Here is a 21145-nt window from a genome sequence, read left to right as displayed (position 1 = left end):
ATACCATCTGTTATCAACATTTAGAAAAAAAAATATTTATTTATTTTGTTTGTTTTATTTTTAATGAAGACTAAGTAGGACATGCAGTCAAAGAAAATAAAAAAAAAATCTGCTCAAAATAGGAGAAAACCAATCTGCATACATACAGCATGTCAATCATTAAACATGAGAAAACAAAACAAAGCACAAACTGAAATTCAATGAACATGTAATGATGTGAAGTGTTGTTGTGTGCGTATTGTGCTTATGAAATGTGCATCTCTTAACCGTTTTATAAGTGTTGAGTTTTTTCCAGCAGATGACGTTTTCTTGCTTGTGTTCTCGTGGATCTGTCAGTTTTCTTCTCCTCCACATCTCCACAGGCCCTCATTGTGTCCTGGTTCAGCAAGCACATTATTGAGCAGTAAGTCATGCTGTGGACGGCCTGTAGCATCACACACTTAAACAAGATTACTGTGGGGTCATTAATTTGAGCGATGCTCCTCTGACATCAGCACCTCCATAATTAACCCCTGCTCTTACTGTAATTAAGTCTAATAACAGCCTATAGGATCCTGTCAGACAGGAGGAATCGGGCCACATTAACACACTGCCACCATCCACATCCAGCGCTTTGTTTAATTCATACACATAGACCCAAAATCAGCTGTAGGTGGTTGCTAGGGTGTTACCAAGCAGCGGATATCATGTTAAAGCTATAATTACTTTCAATAATAATATTTATTGCAGTAAACGATTATGGCGTCCTCCATGGTAACCCTTAAAGGTGAATATGGAGTCATACAGCATCCCATTAAAACAGTTGAGGGGTTGGATTGTTGCTAGGTTGTTCCTTAAATAAGTGCTAGGCAGTTGCTACTATGTAATTTTGGTTGCTAGGATAGGCTTGTTAGACTGTTGCTATGGTGTTTGGTGTGGTGTTTAGGCTGAGTGGTCGCTAGGGTGCTTTGGGTAGTTTGTTTCGTGAGTTGGTAGTCGCTAGGCAGTTGCTTCAGTGTTGTTGTTTTTATGTTGTTGCTTAACCTCAGACTCTTGTAATTTGTTGCTAGGCTGTTCTGGGTTGTTGCTAGGGTAGTTGGTTGTTTGGCCATTTTTAGACTGTTGTTAAGGTGTTAAGTGTGGTTTCTAGGTTGTGTGGTTGCTAGGGTGTTTTGGGTAGTTGCTAGGTTGTTTCTTGAGTTTGGTGGTTGCTAGTTAGTTGCTATGGTGTTTGTTTTGGTTGCTGGTATATTTTATTGTCATGTCATCGTTAGTCTGTTCTTGGTGGTTTCTCTGTTGGGTGGTTGCTAGGGTGTTTTGAGTAGTTGCCAGGTTGTTTCTTGGTTGTGGTGTTTTTTTAGTTGCTATGGTGTTTGTTTTGGTTGCTGGTGTATATTACTGTCATGTCATTGTTAGGCTGTTCTTGGCGGTTTCTCTGTTGGGTGGTTGCTAGGGTGTTTTGAGTAGTTGCTAGGTTGTTTCTTGGTTGTGGTGGTTTTTTAGTTGCTATGGTGTTTGTTTTGGTTGCTGGTGTATATTACTGTCATGTCATTGTTAGGCTGTTCTTGGAGGTTTCTCTGTTGGGTGGTTGCTAGGGTGTTTTGAGTAGTTGCTAGGTTGTTTCTTGGTTGTGGTGGTTTTTTAGTTGCTATGGTGTTTGTTTTGGTTGCTGGTGTATATTACTGTCATGTCATTGTTAGGCTGTTCTTGGCGGTTTCTCTGTTGGGTGGTTGCTAGGGTGTTTTGAGTAGTTGCTAGGTTGTTTCTTGGTTGTGGTGGTTTTTTAGTTGCTATGGTGTTTGTTTTGGTTGCTGGTGTATATTACTGTCATGTCATTGTTAGGCTGTTCTTGGCGGTTTCTCTGTTGGGTGGTTGCTAGGGTGTTTTGGGTAGTTACTAGGTTGTTTCTTGAGTTGGTAGTTGCTAGGCAGTTGCTACAGTGTTTTTTATGTTGTTGCTAAACCCCAGATTCTCACCAAGTCGTTACTATGCTCTTCTAGGTTGTTGCTAAGGTGGCTTGTTCATTGTTAGACTGTTGCTAAGGTGTTAGGTGTGATTTGTAGTTGAGGTAGTTGCTAGGTTGTTCCTTGAGTTTGATGGTTGCTAGTTAGTTGCTATGGTGTTTATTTTGGTTGCTGGTGTATAATATTGTCATGTTATTGTTAGGCTGCTCTTGGTGGGTTCTATGTTGGGTGGTTGCAAGGGTGCGTTGGGTAGTTACTAGGTTGTTTCTTAAGTTGGTAGTTGCTAGACAGTTACAGACTTTTTTATGTGGTTGTGAAATTCTAGATTCCTGCAATGTCGTTGTTAGGATGTTCTAAGGTAGTTGCTTGGTCATTATTAGACTGTTGCTAAGGTGGTAGGTGTGGTTTCTAGTGTGGGTGGTTGTTAGGATGTTTTGGAAAGTTGCTAGGTTGTTTCTTGTGATTAGTGGTTGCTAGACAATTGCTACAATGTTGGATTTGGTTGCTGGTGTATATTTTTGTCATGTCATTGTTAGGCTGTTTTTGGTGGTTGCTAGGTTGGCTGGTTGCTTGTTCATTGTTAGACTGTTGCTAAGCTGTTAGGTGTGGTGTCTGTGGTGGCTGGTTGCAAGGGTAGAGCAGTTTAAAGGCAGTTGCTAAGGTGTTATGGTTGGTTGCTAGAATGGATGGTTGTTAGGTCATTGCTAGTGGTTGCTAGGGTATTCTGGATGCTTAGGATGGTATCGTTGTTTGGTAGTTTTGATTAGTTGTTGTTAAAAACCTGCAGTTCTTTGTGGTTGCTAACATGATTATAATGTTTGAGGCCATCTATATGAGCATGGTATAGGTATGGTTGTGTGTGTAAATCTTCACTGCCAACACTAAAGATTTGTGGGTGGTTGTTAAGGTGTTGCTAGGCAGTTGCTATGGTGTTGTGGGTTATTAGCTTGAGGATGATTGCTAGGCAGTTACTGGGTGTTTGTGGTTATTGTAAGTATGTTGCTAGGCAGTTGTTCTGCTTTTGTATGTGGTTGCTGGGGTGTTGCTAAGGTTTAGAGTGAGGTCATTGCAATGCAAATGCTTGGAGATGTACAGCTGCTTCTACTGTGTTTAAAATGTATGATTGCATGTATTGATATAAATATTAGTTGTTGCAGTTAACAATTATACAGATCACCATGACGACACCTAAAGGGATTTGTCGAGGAAGGTCATACACTATCGCATTAAACCCTTTGTTCTCATCAAAAACTTCTCCCATGCAGATCTTCCCTCCATAACATACCGATAATTATGCAGAGAAATCTGTGATCACACTAAATAATAATTGAATGAGTTTCTGAAGTCTCTAGGAGTTTCATCAGCATCTCCATGGAAATATTCAGCTCCTGCTTAACAACACGATGAAAGAATCCGTGATTTGAGCGTTTGATATTGGCCTTGCTGTCTGCACATGAAAGCTGAGAATAACCTGAGAGCTGTGAATGCGTAAACGTGTGCAGAGCATCAGCTGCTTTCCTTTGTGTCTCACAGCTCATGTTTAAATATGATGTAATCCTTATTAGATTCTTCTAGTTTAGCTGTGACTGTTGCTGTTGCTTTAATGGTTGCTAGGTCACGGGGTGTTCTGGGTGACAGTTGCTAGGTTGTTCCATTAGATTAGTGGGTTAATAATGTAGGACACTAATTGGCCATTGTGTTCAGGGTAGATGCAAGTCCATCACTTGCCAATTAATCGGTTGTTTCTGTGGCTGTTCGGTCGTTGCTAGGTTGTTCTGGTTGGTTGTTAGGTTGATGCCCGTCAGTTGCTAGTCTCTTCTATGTGGTTGCTACATTCATTGATCAAAGTGAGTTGCTAGGGTGTTCTGAGTGATTGCAAAGTCACTGGTTGACAGTTGTTTGGTTGGTTTAAGTGGTTGCTAGGTCATTGCTTGGTTGTTCTGGATGGTTGTTACTTTGATGCTAGCTAGTGGTTTGGGTGTTCTCTGTGGTTGCTAGGTTGATGCTTGGCAGTAAGTGTTCTCAGCTGCCTAGTTGAACTAAATGGTTGCTAAAGTCATTGTTAGGTTGTTCAGGATAGTTATTGATTTATGCTAGGCAGTTGCTAAGGTGTTCTGGGTGGTTGCTAGGTTGATGCCAGGTAGTAGCTAGGGCGTTCTGGGTGGTCGCCAGATTGATCAAAGTGAGTTGCTAAGGTGTTCTGACTGATTTCAAAGTCATTGGTTGACAATTTATTGATTGATTTAAGTGGTTGCTAGGTCATTGCTAGGTTGTTCTAGTTGGTTGTTAGGTTGGATGCTGGTCAGTTGCTAGTGTATTCTGTGTGGTTGCTACATTGATCAAAGTGAGTTGCTAGGGAGTTTTGAGTGATTGCTAAATTCTTGGTTGACAGTTTCTTGATTGATTTAATTGGTTGCTAGGTCATTGCTAGTTTGCTCTAGTTAGTTGTAAGGTTGATGCTCGTCAGTTGCTAGGATATTCTGTGGGTTACCACATTGATCAAAGTGAGTTGCTAGGGTGTTCTGGATGATTCAAAAGTCATTGGTTGACAGTTGCTTGATCAATTTAGGTCGTTGCTAGGTCATTGCTAGGCTGTTCTGCTTGGTTGTTAGGTTGATTCTGATCAGTTGCTAGGGTATTCTGTGTGGTTACTACATTGATCAAAGTGAGTTGCTAGGGTGTTCTCAGTTACTGCAAAGTCATTGGTTGACAGTTGTTTGGTTGGTTTAGTGGTTGCTAGGTCATTGATTGGTTGTTCTGGATGGTTGTTCCATTGATGCTATGTAGTGGTTAGGGTGTTCTCTGTGGTTGCTAGGTTGATGCTAGGCAGTAAGTGTTCTCAGCTGCTCAGTTGAACTAATTGGTTGCTAAGGTCATTGTTAGGTTGTTCAGGATTGTTGTTGATTTATGGTAGGCAGTTGCTAAGGTGTTCTGGGTGGTTGCTAGGTTGATGCCAGGTAGTAGCTAGGGCATTCTGGGTGGTTGCTAGATTGATCAAAGTGTGTTGCTAAGGTGTTCTGACTGATTTCAAAGTCATTGGTTGACAGTTTATTGATTGATTTAAGTGGTTGCTAGGTCATTGCTAGGTTGTTCTAGTTGGTTGTTAGGTTGGATGCTGGTCAGTTGCTAGTGTATTCTGTGTGGTTGCTATATTGATCAAAGTGAGTTGCTAGGGAGTTTTGAGTGATTGCAAAATCATTGGTTGACAGTTTCTTGATTGATTTAATTGGTTGCTAGGTCATTGCTAGTTTGTTCTAGTTGTAAGGTTGATGCTCGTCAGTTGCTAGGATATTCTATGGGTTACCATATTGATTAAAGTGAGTTGCTATGGTGTTCTGGATGATTACAAAGTCATTGGTTAACAGTTGCTTAATTGATTTAGGTCGTTGCTAGGTCATTGCTAGGCTGTTCTGCTTGGTTGTTAGGTTGATTCTGGTCAGTTGCTAGGGTATTCTGTGTGGTTGCTACATTGTTCAAAGTGAGTTGCTAGGGTATTCTCAGTGATTGCAAAGTCACTGGTTGACAGTTGTTTGGTTGGTTTAAGTGGTTGCTAGGTCATTGATTGGTTGTTCTGGATGGTTGTTAGGTTAATGCTAGATAGTGGCTATGGTTTTCTCGGTGGTTGCTAGGTTGATGCTAGGCAGTAAGTGTTCTCAGCTGCTTAGTTGAACTAAGTGGTTGCTAAGGTTAATGTTAGGTTACTTAGGATAGTTGTTGATTTATGCTATGCAGTTGCTAAGGGTTTCTGGGTGGTTGCTAGGTTAATGCCAGGTAGTTGCTATGGTGTTCTGGTTGGTTGCTAGACTATTTATATCAGTGGTCCCCAATCTTTTTATCACCATGGACTGGTAAACGCTTGACAATTTAGCAAAAGCTTCAGCTGAAAGGGCATCCTTTGTGTAAAACATATGCTGGAATAGTTGGCAGTTCATTCTGCTGTGGTGATCTCTGAAAAAGAGATCAAGCCAGAGGAGAATCATTGAATTTGTGTGTTATTTTTGTACATATTATGTTCAACTGTACTGGTTTTGTGCTGTTTTTTTTCTGACACACTATCCATTTTCAAAGTGTGTGTGAATTGCATTATAATTCTGCGTGACTTTGATGGACAGGTTCTGGAGGGGTGTGTGTTCAGTCGTGATCGCCATGTGTGTGTTTACTGGAGCTGTGTGTTATTAGTCAGGTCACTGAAGGGCTTAATAAATGTTTGCAGAATCCGGCGGTAGACGAACGTTTACATGTCTAAAGAAACAGCTGATCTGGAGTCTGCTCTTCAGTTCATGTGGACACACTGATAACAGCACCTTTAATACTACTGGACACGCTGCGCAAATACCAGCAAATATATTAGGCTTATCGGTTTAATGTTGCTGGATAAGATAAATTTGGCTTTGATCCCAAAATATTAGAATCTTAAACACACAATATTTATATTGAAATAGGTTTTATTTAAAGTGAAAACTATTCACATTTAGGATTCTTTTATTCATTCATTCATTTTCCTTTGGCTTAGTTACTTTATTTATCATGGGTCGCCACAGTGGAATGAACTGTCAACTATTCCATCATTTGTTTTACACAGCGGATGCTCTTCCAGCTGCAACCCAGTACTGGGAAACACCCATTCACATACACACTCATACACTGCAGCCAATTCAGTTAATCAATTCTCCTATAGCGCATGTGTTTGTACTGTTTGGGAAACCAGAGCACCTGGAGGAAACCCACGCCCACACAGGGAGAACATGCAAACTCCACACAGAAATGACAACTGACCCAGCCGAGACTTGAACCAGTGACCTTCTTGCTGTGATGCGAATGTGCTGCCCACTGCACCTTGCTCTGAAATGAAATGCTTAATTGATTCTCCTGAGATTTAATTTCTTCGTTCTCCCAGTTATAGCGATAACCCTCAGATCTATGAAGATGTGAATGAAACAGAAGTGTTTGCGTTATCGCTGCCCTTTATTCACTTTTGGTCGGAGCAGTTTCAGTGATGCAATTTCAGATTTACAGATTGATTTTCTAAGTTTAAAGCCTTCACATTTGCAGCGCTAAATAAAACTCCAGTCAGGTGAGAAATAAAGGTAAAGCTGGAGGAAGTTCGAGTCTCTGCCGCTGATAGTCCAGGTTAAACTTTTTCATCTGCTCTCCGGGTCTCCATGGAAACTAGTCGGTTACCTCACGACAGGTAAGGAGGGCATGATGGGAATGATGATGTTCAAACCACTTGACCAGAGGTTTTGTTCAGTTTGAGCTCCAGACATGAGGGACTCCACAGATCAGGGCCTACGCTATAGGCTCATTTCGTTTTAGTTTTTTATGTTTAAAATATGTTAAAGTCTAGAAATATCTCACATGAAAAATAATGCATTCGTTTATAGTTAACACTGTATCGTTTTGAACCAGTCTATAGTGAATATTTGAATGAATGATACTACAATGGATACACAACAACTTTAGCAATTGGCTTGTTGTGGTGATTCTACAGTTGCTATGGTAACACAACAACATTAGTAATTGATCTGTTGTGGTGAGTACAGTTACTATGGTAACACAACAACATTAGCAATTGATCTGTTGTGGTGATTCTACAGTTGCTATGGTTACACAACAAATATTGTAATTGATCTGTTGTGCTGATTCTATAGTTGCTATGGTAACACAACAACTATACTGTTTGATCTGTTGTGGTTATTCTACAGTTGCTATAGTAACTCAGCAACTTTACTAATTGATCTGTAGTGGTGATTCTACTGTTGCTATGGTAACACAACAACTACAATAAATAACATGTTGTGGCGATTCTACTGTCACTATGGTTACACAGCAACTATAGCAAATGATCTGTTGTGGTTATTTTACAGTTGCTATAGTAACTCAGCAACTATAGCAAATGATCAGTTGTGATGATTCTACAATTGCTATGGTAACACAACAACTATACTAATTGCTCTGTTGTTTTAACTCTACAGTTGCTATGGTAACACAATAACTATAGTAATTGATCGGTTTGAAAGGGGGGTGGGCTTATTCATGCTTAGGGCTGGATGTAGCACTATGCAATGAAAATCATTCTGTAAAGTGTCTTCATGCATCTGTTGGCTGCAGGTTCAGTGGATGTATTACAGTAACATGATTACGTTATGCTTACATCTCTGCATTTATTTATTTATTTGTGTGTGCGTGTGTGCGTGTGCGTGTGCGTGTGTGTGTGTGTGTGTGTGGTGTGTGTGGTCTGGTGTTCTGGAAGTCTCTGTGCTGAACATCTGCTCTTTGATGTAGTTTTGTGTGTGAGCAGAAGAGCAGCTTTCATCTCCTCACGCGTGCAGCTCTGTGATTTTCTGTGTTTCCATCCCCGCCGTTTATTTCTGACCATGAAGCCATTTACTGTGGTATACGGGCTGATAAAGCACAGCGCAGGGATGCATCCGGACACTGCAACAACAATAAAGGAGAAAACGGATTTGGACTTTTTGACATTTCTTTGCACAAACGTCCCAATGCGTCCAGCAGTGAAGATTGGACACAAATGCTCTATTTTTTGATCCTGAGTGTCAAACTGAGCTCTTCATTCAACCTTCAGACCCTGAAAAAACACTAGATGTGACTAAATCATGGTTCTACTCGCTTTAAAAGATGGTTCAGCCTGTATACCATGGCATTCCATATACCTGTGTGACTTTCTTTTCCCATACAATGAAAACACTGCCATTCAGAAAACCACCATTCAAATGTTGGGCAACACTTTAGTGTATAGTAAAGTATAGTAGTGTATAGTGTATGGACAGAAGTGTGTGTACTGTAGGTACAGTGTGTCCACTGTCATATTGGTGTGATGTGGACATGTAAACAAAACATACTACTACATACTATGGTAACAAAACAATTATGGTAATTATTTTGTTGTGGTAATTGCATTGTCGCTATGGTGACAACAACTACAGTAATTAATCTGTTGTGGCGCTTCTACGGTTGCTATGGTATCTCAACAATTACAGCAATTAAACTGTTGTGGTGAGTCTACAGTCGATATAGTTACACAACCGCTACCGTTATTGATCTGAGGTGGTGATTCTACAGTTGCTATGGTAACACAACAACTATAGTAATTGATCTGTTGTGTTGATTTTACGGTTGCTATGGTAACACAACAAATACAGTAATTGACCTGTTGTGGTGATTCTACCATTGCTATGGTAACACAACATATATACTAATTGATCAATTGAGTTCATTTTACAGTTGCTATGGTAACACAACAGCTACAGTAATTAATCTGTTGTGGCGATTCTACAGTCGCGATGGTAACACAACAGCTGTAGTAATTGATCTGTTGTGTTGATTTTACAGTTGCTATGGTAACACAACAACTACAGTACTTAATCTGTTGTGGCGATTCTACAGTTGCCATGGTTACACAAAAACTATATCACGTGTGCAGAGTTACTGAAGTTTGACCTGCGCGCTTGCGGTGTTTTTTAGTTACTTCTTTGGTTTGGTGCGTTAATCTGATCGTTACTATTATTCAAAAGAAGGTAATGATAATGATTCGCACTCAATTGCTTCATACTGTTTTTATTTTTACTTTTTCTTACATCTTGCAGGTGATAACAGACAAACAGACGTGTTGTGCTGAAACGTTTGTCTGTTATCACCCGTAAAATGTAAGAAAAAGTTAAAATAAAAACAGTATGAAGCAATTGAGTGCGAATCATTACCTTCTTTTACACAAAAACTATAGTAATTGATGTGCTGTGGTGATTCTAAAGTTGCTATGGTAACACAACAATTATAGTAATTGATCTATTGAAGTGATTCTACAGTTGCTATGGTAACACAACAACTACAGATATTAATCTGTTGTGGCAATTCTACAGTTGCTATGGTAACACAGCAACTAGTAATTGATTTGTTGTGGTGATTTTACAGTTGCTATGGTAACTGAACAACTATAGTAATTAATCTGTTGTGGTGATTCTGCAACAAAGAGAGGCACGTTTATGGCAGTGTATGGTGTAATGTTGATTACTGTATCGGTTAAATGCAGTCATCGGTCAGTGATCAGTGTCTGTCACCTGGTGGAGTCTGGAGCTCTGGCTGGCGTCCCCACAGAGAAACATCTATTCCAGCTCAGAGGTTAATGGTCTTTTGTCACGTCCTGACAGCCTGTTGCGCTATAGTAATTTCCCACGTGTCCTCTCCATCGGGAGAACGGCAGGTCAAGGGCAAAGTGGATGGAGACAGAGAACCGGAGAGAGAACGGGTCATTTTTCACTGCAGGAGGTGCGAGGAGATGCAGAAAGGCTGAAATTGGCCTGGAAGAAGCTCACAAGGAGATGTGATCATGGTAAAAATCAGACCGAGAAAATGCTACACTTTCAGAAATAATGATAATAATTAATTTAATTTATAAATGGTGCCTTTACTGCAAAAAATGCTTTTCTTACTTGATTTTTTTGTCTTGTTTCTCGTCCAAATATAAAAAATCTAAAAAAGTTTTAAAATATTGTGTTGTTTTCAGAAATAACGAGTCAAAATGGGGTGAGTTTTTGCTTAAAGCAGACAAAATAATCTCCCAATGGGGTAAACTAAAGAATCTTGTTTTTGGTTTGAAATACTATCCTTCTTCTTACTCCACTGACAGAATATTTTGCTTGTTTTAAGGAAAAACTCCCCTCGTTTTGACCAAAATGTATTTAATTTATAAATTATTAATTTATATATTTAGTGTATTTTTTATTTTATTTTATCAATTTATTGGTTTGATTTTATTTATTATTAATTATTTTACTTTATTTATTTATTTATCTATCAGTTTTTTTAGTTGTTTATTTATTTATTTATTTATTTATTTATTTGTGTATTTTATATTTATTTTTATTTTTTATTTATTGGTGTTTTTATTTATTTATTTAATTAATATTATTTTTTAATATTATTCATTTATTGTTGTTTTTTATTTATTCATTTATTTATTTTTTGGTGTTTTTTATTTATTTTATTTATTGGTGTATTTTCGTTTAGTTTTTTATTAATTTAATTATTTATTTATTTGGTGCATTTTTGTTTAGGTTTTTATTTATTTATCATTGGCATTTTATTTACTTGGTGTGTTTTTGTTTAGTTTGAAATTTACATTGTTTTTTCATTGTATTTGGGCTAATAACTGTATAGTTTTTCAAGCTAAATTTATGATTGTACAATTTATTATTATTTTTTTTTTATTTATTTTTTATTTTTATTATTATTAATATTATTATACTATAAAATCTGACAGCTTTAAGTGACCGTTTCCTATTGGTTGTGCCGAATGTTCCCAGAATATTCTCCTCAGATATTGAAAGCTGCAGAAAAATAAAACAGAATTTGTGGTGAGATTTGTGTGTCCTGAAGGTTTGATTTTCATCTTTAAGTTTTTTCTGCTTTTACTGTCCAGAACAGACGCTGTACGGACATCACAAGTGTCACACAATTCCAGCCGGGACCAATTACAGCTGACCGAGAACATGAAGAAACTAAAATAAAAAAGAAGAAACTAAATATGACGACTTTTCCTGCATGAAATACGAATGCATTCGTCTGACCATTATGAATCTGTTTATTGATTGGATCTGATATCAGATTGTCGTTTTTAATTTCACATGATTTCTGTGCCTCATTTTTGTCTCTTTGCTGGAATTCTTTCTCAGGAGTGATGATTTGTCATCATTTTCTGGCTTTAATCTCATGAAGTGAAGATGAAGAGAAGCAGATGATGAAGGTGAGCTGCTGAACTGCTGATATTCATGACATGTTCATAGATGTATGTGTGGGATCAATAACATTTTAATGAGGTTTTGTTTTGTTTTACTTTTGTTTTATTTTTGTTTTACTTTTGTTTGATGGAATTTTTATTTTATTTTATTTCACTTCACTTTTGTTTTATTTATTTTTGTGTATTTTATTTCACTTCACTTTTGTTTTGTTTTTGTTTTGCTTTTGTTTGATTAAATTTCTCTTGTGTTTTTTTTTACTTAATTTTTTGTTTTTGTTTTACTTTTGTTTTATTTATTTTTATGCCTTTTATTTTACTTCACTTTTGTTGTACTTTTCTTTTATTTATTTTTATTGTGTTTTATTTACCTCAATTTCATTTAATTTCTATTGTACTTTTGTTTTGTTTTATTTTATATGATTTATATTTTATGTATTTTATTTCACTTTACTTTTGTTTTACCTTTGTTTGATTTATTTTATCGTATTTTATTGTACACCACTTTTGTTTAACTTTAGTTTTATTTATTTTTTATTGAATTTTACTTTTGCACTTTTGTTTTGTTATACTTTTGTTTTACTATAGATTTGTTTAATTTAACATAATATTGTATTTATTTTATTTTACTTCAATTCGGTTTTGTTTTGTTTTACTTTACTGTTGTTTCATTTTGTTTATTGTATTTAATTTTACTTTAATTTGTTTTGCAATGATTTACTTTGTTTTGTTTTTCTTTGTTTTACATAATTTAAGTTACTTTTACTTTACATTAATTCTTTTTTATTGTACCTTTGCTTTACTTTTCAACGATAATAATAATCAGAAATGTTTACTGATCATAAAATCCTCATTTTGTATTGATTTCTAATTGAAGACTGTAATAATGATGCTGCAAATTTAGCTTTACAACACAATTATAAGTTACACTTTACTAGTTATTCACATAAAAATCTGTTATAATAATATGTCAGATTATTCATATATTTGTAATTTAGGAAAACACAGCCGTGGATGATGATAACATATTTTATTAATATTAATTGACAATAAGATTCCATTAGTTAATGTAATAATTAAATATTTACAGTATTCATAATGTTAATTTAGTTAATAAAATAAAGATGCATTGCTATTTCTCATGGTACATTAAACTTGCATATTAACAATGCATTAGTAAATGTTTAATATCTCTACAATAATTATTCATTCACATTACTAAATTCTTTAACTAATAGAAACTTATTGTAAAGTGTGACAAATATAATGTTTTTACCTATATAACAACATTTTCTATCAGCCAAGATATTGCTTCTCCTTTAATTAAACTCTTTATGAAGCTTTATTTAGGCCGATGTAATAAAAGTCTATTTTTATTGCAGTTTCCCGTACAGCCTCCACCGGGCTCTAATAAATGGCTCAAGAATTAAATGTCATGCTGATCAGATGAAGGTCAAAATAATTACACACCTCCTATGCTCATGAGACATCTTTTTCACTTATTTTTTTGTCATTTATTTTGGCCAAGAAAAGATCAATCTGAGAGGTAATTTATTCCCGAAGAATAAATAGAGGTGTGGAAGGAAAACGGCAGATGAGTGAACACGCTTCGCTCGCATTTGTGAGTTTATGACATTTAGAGTTTACAATTAGAGCTTCTCGAAGGCTTTATTATCAGTATCAAGGGCATTGCATGGACATGAGGGGTATTATATTTGTGTAAGTAATGCATAAATGCTGACTGATGATTCTGAAATGTGATTGTTTTGTGACTTAACCTTAAAAGCCTAGTGTATTCTATTTCACACACACATTTTAAGGGCTCTAATTGATCAAGGCTGTTAAAAAGTCACACAATCTCTGTCATATTATCCGAAGGTAATTACATTTTTTTTTAAATCAAAGTAAACAGTCTTTTGATGTCACAGTGGCGCAGGGGGAAGCACGATTGCCTCACAGCAAGAAGGTCGCTGGTTCGAGTCTCAGTTGGGCCAGTTGGCATGTCTGTATGGAGTTTGCATATTCTCCCCATGTTGGAGAATGAATGAATGAAAGGTCTTTTATTAATAGTATAAAAAAATAACCCAACTAGTAAATTAATTAATTTAAATACTACAAAAAATGTAATATTAAAAATTCACACCATTTACTACTGGGTCATACCTGTCTGTTATTAAAATATGAACTGTTTATTAGCACTTATACAGCATGAGCTTATTCTACATCCCTAATCCCCAGAGCTAAACCCAACTACTACCTCACTAATAAGCAGCTAATTACTAGAGTATTGAGCTAAGTGTGATTAAACATTAATTATTTTCACTTATGTGCACTCGGGATCAGAGTGGATTGTGGTTAAAATCTAGTAAAGAAATGTAGAGAATTGGATTGTTAGCTGGACACAGCTATAGAGAATCAAAATAAAAACAAGGGGCAGGTGAACATAATGGGTAAGCATGACAACAAATGAGAGGCGGGAACAATCAAAACAGAAAGCAAACAGAAACAAAAAAGAAATACGGTGTGACGGTCTCTGATTGGACAGCACAATTTAAACAAGCGCACCAATGGTGAACAACGAAATGAATTGTGGGAGCAGATGGATTTGTTTTCAATAAAAATGGTAGTGAGAAGGTGTTTGGTGGTGGGTTGAGTTGGTTGGAGGAAGGTGGTCTGAGCGGAAGTGAAGGTGAAGCGAGTGTGCAGAAGGAAGCGACTTGCAGAATAGCTGGGTGTCCTAAAATAGGTGATCTAAAAGTGTTTGTTTGGGAGCGATGGTACCAATCTGCACTGTGGGTTCTCTTGCTGGGTCGTTTGCGGAGGGGTTTCGATTCGTATCTCCAGGCGCCGAACAGCATAACTTCCGCAGAGTTGTTGAAAAAAAATTTTGGGTTGCCTGGACGTTGCCTCCGTGAGTGGTAGTCTTTTTGCTTCGCTCAAGTCTATAATCTTCACCTTAAATCATCGTAATGTTATCCTTCGGAGGCCAAGTCATCTGTCGTGAGCTGAAATCTACTATTAAAACTAGTTCCCACAGACGCCACAGACAGTTGCACAACACACTCAATTCCCTTGTGTGAGTATAGGCTTTGATTTCACCTCTTTGTTTTTTTTTTTTTGTTTGTTTTGGGTTTTTTTAAATATACAATTGCGGTAATTTTTGTTTTGCTTGTTGTCGCTTATTTATTTTTGTTTGTTTTTGACTGTTTTAAGCAACCCAGGCTCATTCTGAAAACGTAGTCCAGCGGACGTTTCTGGAGACCACGAAATAGGTCCCGGGAGGTAAGTATTTGTGCAGTTTTTGTTTTCGCGAATCCGCGAGAGGCCGCTATGTGCGCTTTTTCGTATCTCGAATGTCTCTCGCGAGTGCCGTTTGCGTCCGCACTGTTCTCGCGTCAACCCACCAGAGGCCGCTGTCTGACTGACCGAATGATTGACTGCGCGACCGGCCAATCAGCTGACCCACTTTCCTCCTTCCCTGAACCCAACCAGTTTTACCGATTGACCCGCCTGCCGGCTCACTTCCCTAAACCCGAGCAACAATTTAGAAAAGCCGTCTAGAAAAAGAAAAGCCCTCGTCTGTTTTTTTTTTTTCACCACGTTTTCGGATTACACCACGTTCTCACCCTGTTATGAACTCGTTCGCTTTATTTTTTGGATTCTGTTTTTGTCTTACCTGATTTCTGGAACCGCTCTTCCCCGGAGGTAAATGGTCAGCCGGCAAGCGCGAAAGAGAACGGCGTCACACCGCCCCGTAGCGTTGGCTTAAAAAAATGAAAAGCAGCCATACGTACCTCCCGGGACGTATTTTGCGGTCTCCAGAAACGTCCACAGGACTACGTTTTCAGAATGAGCCTGGGTTGTTTTTTTTTTTTACAAAGGTTACAACTGAAATTTGCATATTTTCTTGAGTAGGTAATATAAAAACATTTATAAAATAAAATCAAGCATCTGACTTTTGTTTTATAGCACATACAGTATAATATTACAGAGGGGAAAATAAACACCGATGCAAGGAACAGGTGAACATAATGGGTAACCATGACAACAAATGAGAAGCGGAAACAAGGCTGCACTGTACTCAAATGGCCTCCACAGTCACCAGAGCTCAATCCAATAGAGCTGCTTTGGGATGTGGTGGAACGGGAGATTGGCATCATGGATGTGCAGCCGACAAATCTGCAGCAACTGTGTGATGCTATCATGACAATATGGAGCAAAATCTCTGGGGAATATTTCCAGTACCCTGTTGAAGGGGGTCCAACCTGGTACTTAGGTGTAAGGTGTACCTAATAAAGTGGCCGGTGAGTGTATAATATGATATACTGAAAGATAAACAGTACAATAAGGGACAGGTGAACATAATGGGCAACCAAAACAGCAAATGAGAGGAGGATGAATAAAGCGGAGGAAAGGAAACAGCAAAAAAGAGAAATAAAGTTGCATCTGAAATCACACATTTTCTCGTGAGTAGGTAATGACTTTGAATTAGCACTAATTAAAATCAAACAAAGCAGTAAATCTCACTTGGCGCTAAATAAATATCTCCATCTGTTAGGTAGAAAAAGCTTTTTGTATTAAATACGATGCAAAAAGTTAGTCTGAACGTCTGATGGCTGCTCCAGTTTTCCTCCATGTGTCAGGCTGTACAGCGGCGACCTGTTAGACCTCATGCAGATCAGCTCCAGCAGAGAGGATGATGGGAAATCAGAGGATTGAGTTATCCTCGCCGTGTTCAGTTTTCACACTCACAAACACACTGTAGAGTCTAACACATCGCGACAGACGGGGACAAGAAAAGACTGTTCAGAACATACAGCAACTTTAGAGAAGCAGTGGGACAGAGCGTTCCCTGTAGGACATACAGCACAACACATGACCACTGGAGGAAAACAACCGGGAACCTGAATTATTCTCATCATGTGTTTTCATTTTATTCAACTGTAAAATCTAGCACGGTGGCGCAGTGGTTAGCCCTGTGGCCTCACCTCAAGAAGGTTGCTGGTTTGAGCCCCGGCTGGGTCAGTTGGTGTTTCTGTGTGGAGTTTGCATGTTCTCCCCGTGCCGGCGTGGGTTTCCTCCGAGTGCTTCAGTTTCCAAATCACAACACTATAGCAGAATTGATTAACTAAATTGGCTGTAGTTTCCCAGAGAAGGGCATCCGCTGCGTAAAAACTAGCTGGATAAATTGGCGGTTCATTCCGCTGTGGCGACCCCGTATTAATAAAGAGACTAAGCCGACAAGAAAATGAATGAATGAAATTGGCTATAGTGTAAAAGTGTGTGTGTTGTAGTACAACATTTATTAATGCATTATTAATATCCAAAGTACTTGTTAACATTATTTATTAACGTGTGAGTCAAAAAGAACTAAAAATAATTGTACTTTGATCGACTAACATCACGAATAAATACTGTAATAAATGCACTGTTCATTCTTTGTTCACGTTTGTAAGTACATTAAATATTGAAACCATATTTAAACGTGTGACATATGTAAACATGACATAAAATACATGATTTACCCCAAACCAACTCACAATTGATTATGTTTTGCATTAGCTTATCACAACACTAAACTAACAAACTTATAATAAGCCTACATTAATGCATAGTAAACAACTATTTGCATTAAAAAAGCCATTTTAATTGACCTAATAGTGAAATAAATGCAGAATAAGGGGTCATTTGTGATGTAATTCAGTGTTATTGCTGCTCTAGAATGTTCTGTTCTCTGCTGGTTTAGTACACTGTGTTTCTCTTACATGATTTCCTACATTACAAAACACTACCGTTGGCTTCGTTCCTGATTATAAAACCTGTAATCTACAGATAAAAGCACATCATGGTGGAGCCACTGTCTGAAGAGAATCTTGCCCTGCTAGTTAATTGAGCTGTTGACAGATTTATTTCCGCCACCTGAACAATAACTCACCTGCTTTAATATGTCAGATACACTGTAAAAATAATATCCGAAAATGAACAGGTTCTGTATTTTGTGGATTAAGGTTTTGGATTAGATTATGGCATGTTGATCTCTGAATTTGGATGCTGATAATTAAATTCAGCAGTTTATTAAAGTGGCTTTTATTGACATTTTATCAGTTTGAAACAGTATTTTGGATCTAAAATAAGTATTGTAATTTTTGTACGGTGACTCATAACACCAACTCAGACAGTATGTCACTTCAAAATAAACAAAAATAAAATAAGAATGATTACACTTTTCAACATCTTAACATCCAAAATAGCTGGAGGAAAGATCAAGCTCGCATAATGCAACAAAATCAAAAATAAACGGAACAAAAAAAAAAATATTTGTTTGTTTGTTTATTTATTTATTTATTTATTTATTTATTTATTGTTTAGCTATTTTATTTTTACTTTATTCCAGCCAAACTCAAACAATAAATACTTTTTACCGAAGAAAAATATAACTGGAGGTACTTTGAAAAAGAGTATTGCTCTGCAAATGTATGGGCTATAGTTTGTCAAGTTAAGTTCAGGTTTATACAACAACAACATATTATTATTATTATTATTATTATTATTATTATTATTATTGTTATTGTTATTATTAATGTACTGTAAAATGTGACAGTTAAAGGGTTAATAACATGACACCTTTAAATGAAAGTGCCCTGTTGATGTGCTGTATATTCACAGGATATTTTCTCCAGGTATGGAAAGCAGCAGAAAAATAAAGCAGGTTGTTAAAAAATAAAGCCCAACTCAGACATTATATCACTTAAACTAAACTCAGTATTTAAAAATAAAACAATAAATAAAAAAAGTATACTTTTTAACATCGAAAATAGTTGGGGGAAAGGTCAAGCTCACATAATGCAACTTAAAAGCATTAATAAATAGAACAAAAACCAATGTATTTATTTATTTAACTAATTTTATCATTTAAACTTATTTAGTTTTATTTTATTTTAGCCAAATTAAAACAAATAAAACTTTTTACAGAAGAAAAATATAACTGGAAGTACTGTGAAGCAGTTAATTGATCTGGAAATGTATGGGCTATAGTTTGTCAAGTTAAGTTCAGGTTTATACAACAACAACAACATATTATAATTATTATTATTATTATTATTATTATTATTTTATTATTATTATTATTGTTGTTGTTGTTGTTGTTGTTATTATTATTATTTTATTATTATTATTTTATTATTATTGTTATTATTATTATTGTTGTTGTTGTTGTTGTTGTTGCTGTTATTATAATTAATGTACTGTAAAATGTGAGAGTTAAAGGGTTAATAACATGACACCTTTAAATGAACGTTCCCTGATGATGTGCTAAATAATCTCAGGATTTTTTCCCAAGATATTGAAAACAGCAGAAAAATAACTCAGACATTATGTCACTTCAACTGAACAAAATATAAAAAAAAATTATGTATGTAATTCTCTTCATCATCAGAAATAGTTCAAGCTCAATAGGTCAAGCTCACATAATGCAACTCAAAAGCATAAATGAACTGAATAAAAAACAACGACTGTATAACAACGGTTTATTACAGAGATTTATGAAGAAGAGCTTGAGGTTTGGTAGTGCACTGAAAAAAGGTTTCATTAGATTTACAAATGTTTTTAAGGTAAGTGGTTGAAAACGATTCATATGGGATAAATTTAAACAAACAAATTAAACTTAGTAATGTTCAACTTAATTTGATTGTTAAAGTTTAGCCCATAAAACCAGGCTTATTCTGAAAACATACCCCTATGTACATTTCTGGAGAGCGCCAAATAAGGTATGTAGAAGGTCCTAGGAGCTACGTTTTTTGCAGTTTTTGTTTACATGAATCCACCAGAGGCCGCTGTGCACACTTTTACAGATCTCAAATTGCTCTCGTGAGTGCCATTCACACCTGCTGTTCTCATGTACATCCACCAGAGGCCGCTGTCGACTGACTGACCCTAAACCCAACCGACAGTGTTTTCAAAAGCAATCCAGAAAAGCTATCATGGCAGCCTGATTTACCAGATTTTCAGATTTTACCACATTCTCACCCTGTTATTTTATTGTTTGTTTGTTTTTTAGCTTCGGTTTTTTTACCAGACTCGAACTCCATCGTCGTGGTCAACTCCTCTCTGCGTCTCAAGTCCACCAACAGCTACTGGGCAAACTGGTAACAGCGGAAAAGCCGTCCATACGGAGGTAAGCAGTCAGCTGGTAAGCAAAAAAAGGAACAGGGTTGTAGCACCCCTTAGGGTTTGTTTTAAAGACGAAATGCAGCCATATGTTCCTCTGGCTACATAATTTATGATCACCAGATATGTAGATAGGGCTACATTTTCAGATTGAGCCTATGTTGTTCTTAAAAAAAAACGTAGTAAATTCAATAAACCATTTTTTTTTTCAGTGTCACAGCAGCACTGGCATACATAAGAGTTCCACTGGAGCCGGAAAAACAGCCAAAAATGAATGAAAAAGTTGTTGTTTTGCTTTTAATAGATAAAATGAGGCTGGGGATAACGATGCTTCCAGACGCCAGGCTCATTTACTGTGTAATCTCGAGGAGGAGAAAAACAATAAAGTGTGCTAATCTCAAAACTCCAAAGTGTTTTCCAGGAGTGGAAAGCCCAAAACGGCAGATCACTTTAGCTGATACACAGCTGTCCAGATCAGAGAGGCAGATTTAAAAATGAAGCTTTCAGCAGGGGGTTTATACATTAACAACAGAACATTTCATCTCAGGGTTTCTGCAGGCTCTTAAAAAGTCTTAAAATGTCTTAAATCTTAAAATCCAAATTTTAGACCTCAAAAAGTCTTAATTTTACTGAAATATTTTGTTGTTGGTCTTAAATCTTTTTTTAAGCAGGTCTCAATTTTCCTTTGTTTGTGTATTGGAATCAAATTAAGCATATGTCTGTGCATATATTTAGTTTATTATAGTTTTTAAAATTTTTGTTCATTTTTTTAAATTATTTAAAAGAAAGTTTATGTTGGAAAAAATTGTATGGATACAAGTACAGCTTGCTTGTTTTTACACAATATTTAAAATATTTAGATAAGAAATAAAATCGAAAATATTTTTAATTTTTGTTATTTATGTATTATTGTATTGTAAATTTAGTAAATAAGAATAATTTTTTATACACCAATAAAAATAAATTTTAAAAATGGTCTAAAATTTAATTTATAATGGTCTTAAAAATTTAAAATTTAACCTTATGAAACCTGCAGAAACCCTGAATCTGCATCTGAAATCAGACAGTATTCATTCATTCATTCATTTTCTTGTCGGTTTAGTCCCTTTATTAATCCGGGGTCGCCACAGCGGAATGAACTGCCAACTTATCCAGCAAGTTTTTACGCAGCGGATGCCCTTCCAGCCGCAACCCATCTCTGGGAAACATCCACACACACACTCATACACTACGGACAATTTAGCCTACCCAATTCTCCTATAGCGCATGTGTTTGGACTGTG

General features: G+C 36.5%; 2 long non-coding RNA genes across 4 annotated transcripts in view; both read left to right on the top strand.

Moving 5' to 3' along the window:
- LOC147846631 (uncharacterized) overlaps positions 1-21145 on the top strand; it is a 58260-nt gene that overhangs the window by 11897 nt on the left and 25218 nt on the right. The window contains exons 2-4 of one of the 3 annotated variants that reach the window (XR_015476042.1): positions 11636-11706; positions 19754-19870; positions 20076-20266. This is a non-coding gene — a long non-coding RNA (uncharacterized LOC147846631). Of the gene's footprint in view, positions 1-11635; positions 11707-19753; positions 19871-20075; positions 20267-21145 lie in introns of those variants that run through there. The other 2 variants (XR_015476041.1, XR_015476040.1) reach the window with 2 other exon arrangements.
- LOC147846632 (uncharacterized) lies at positions 6681-9719 on the top strand. The gene is made up of 3 exons (XR_015476060.1): positions 6681-7459; positions 7513-7656; positions 7820-9719. It is a non-coding gene; the product is annotated as an uncharacterized LOC147846632 (long non-coding RNA).

The sequence above is a fragment of the Danio rerio genome, chromosome 1 (assembly GCF_052040795.2).
Source record: "Danio rerio strain M-AB ecotype USA chromosome 1, GRCz13ab, whole genome shotgun sequence".
Lineage (NCBI taxonomy): Eukaryota > Metazoa > Chordata > Actinopteri > Cypriniformes > Danionidae > Danio > Danio rerio.
Note: the sequence above shows the minus strand (reverse complement) of the source record. Positions and strands in the feature narration are given on the sequence as shown.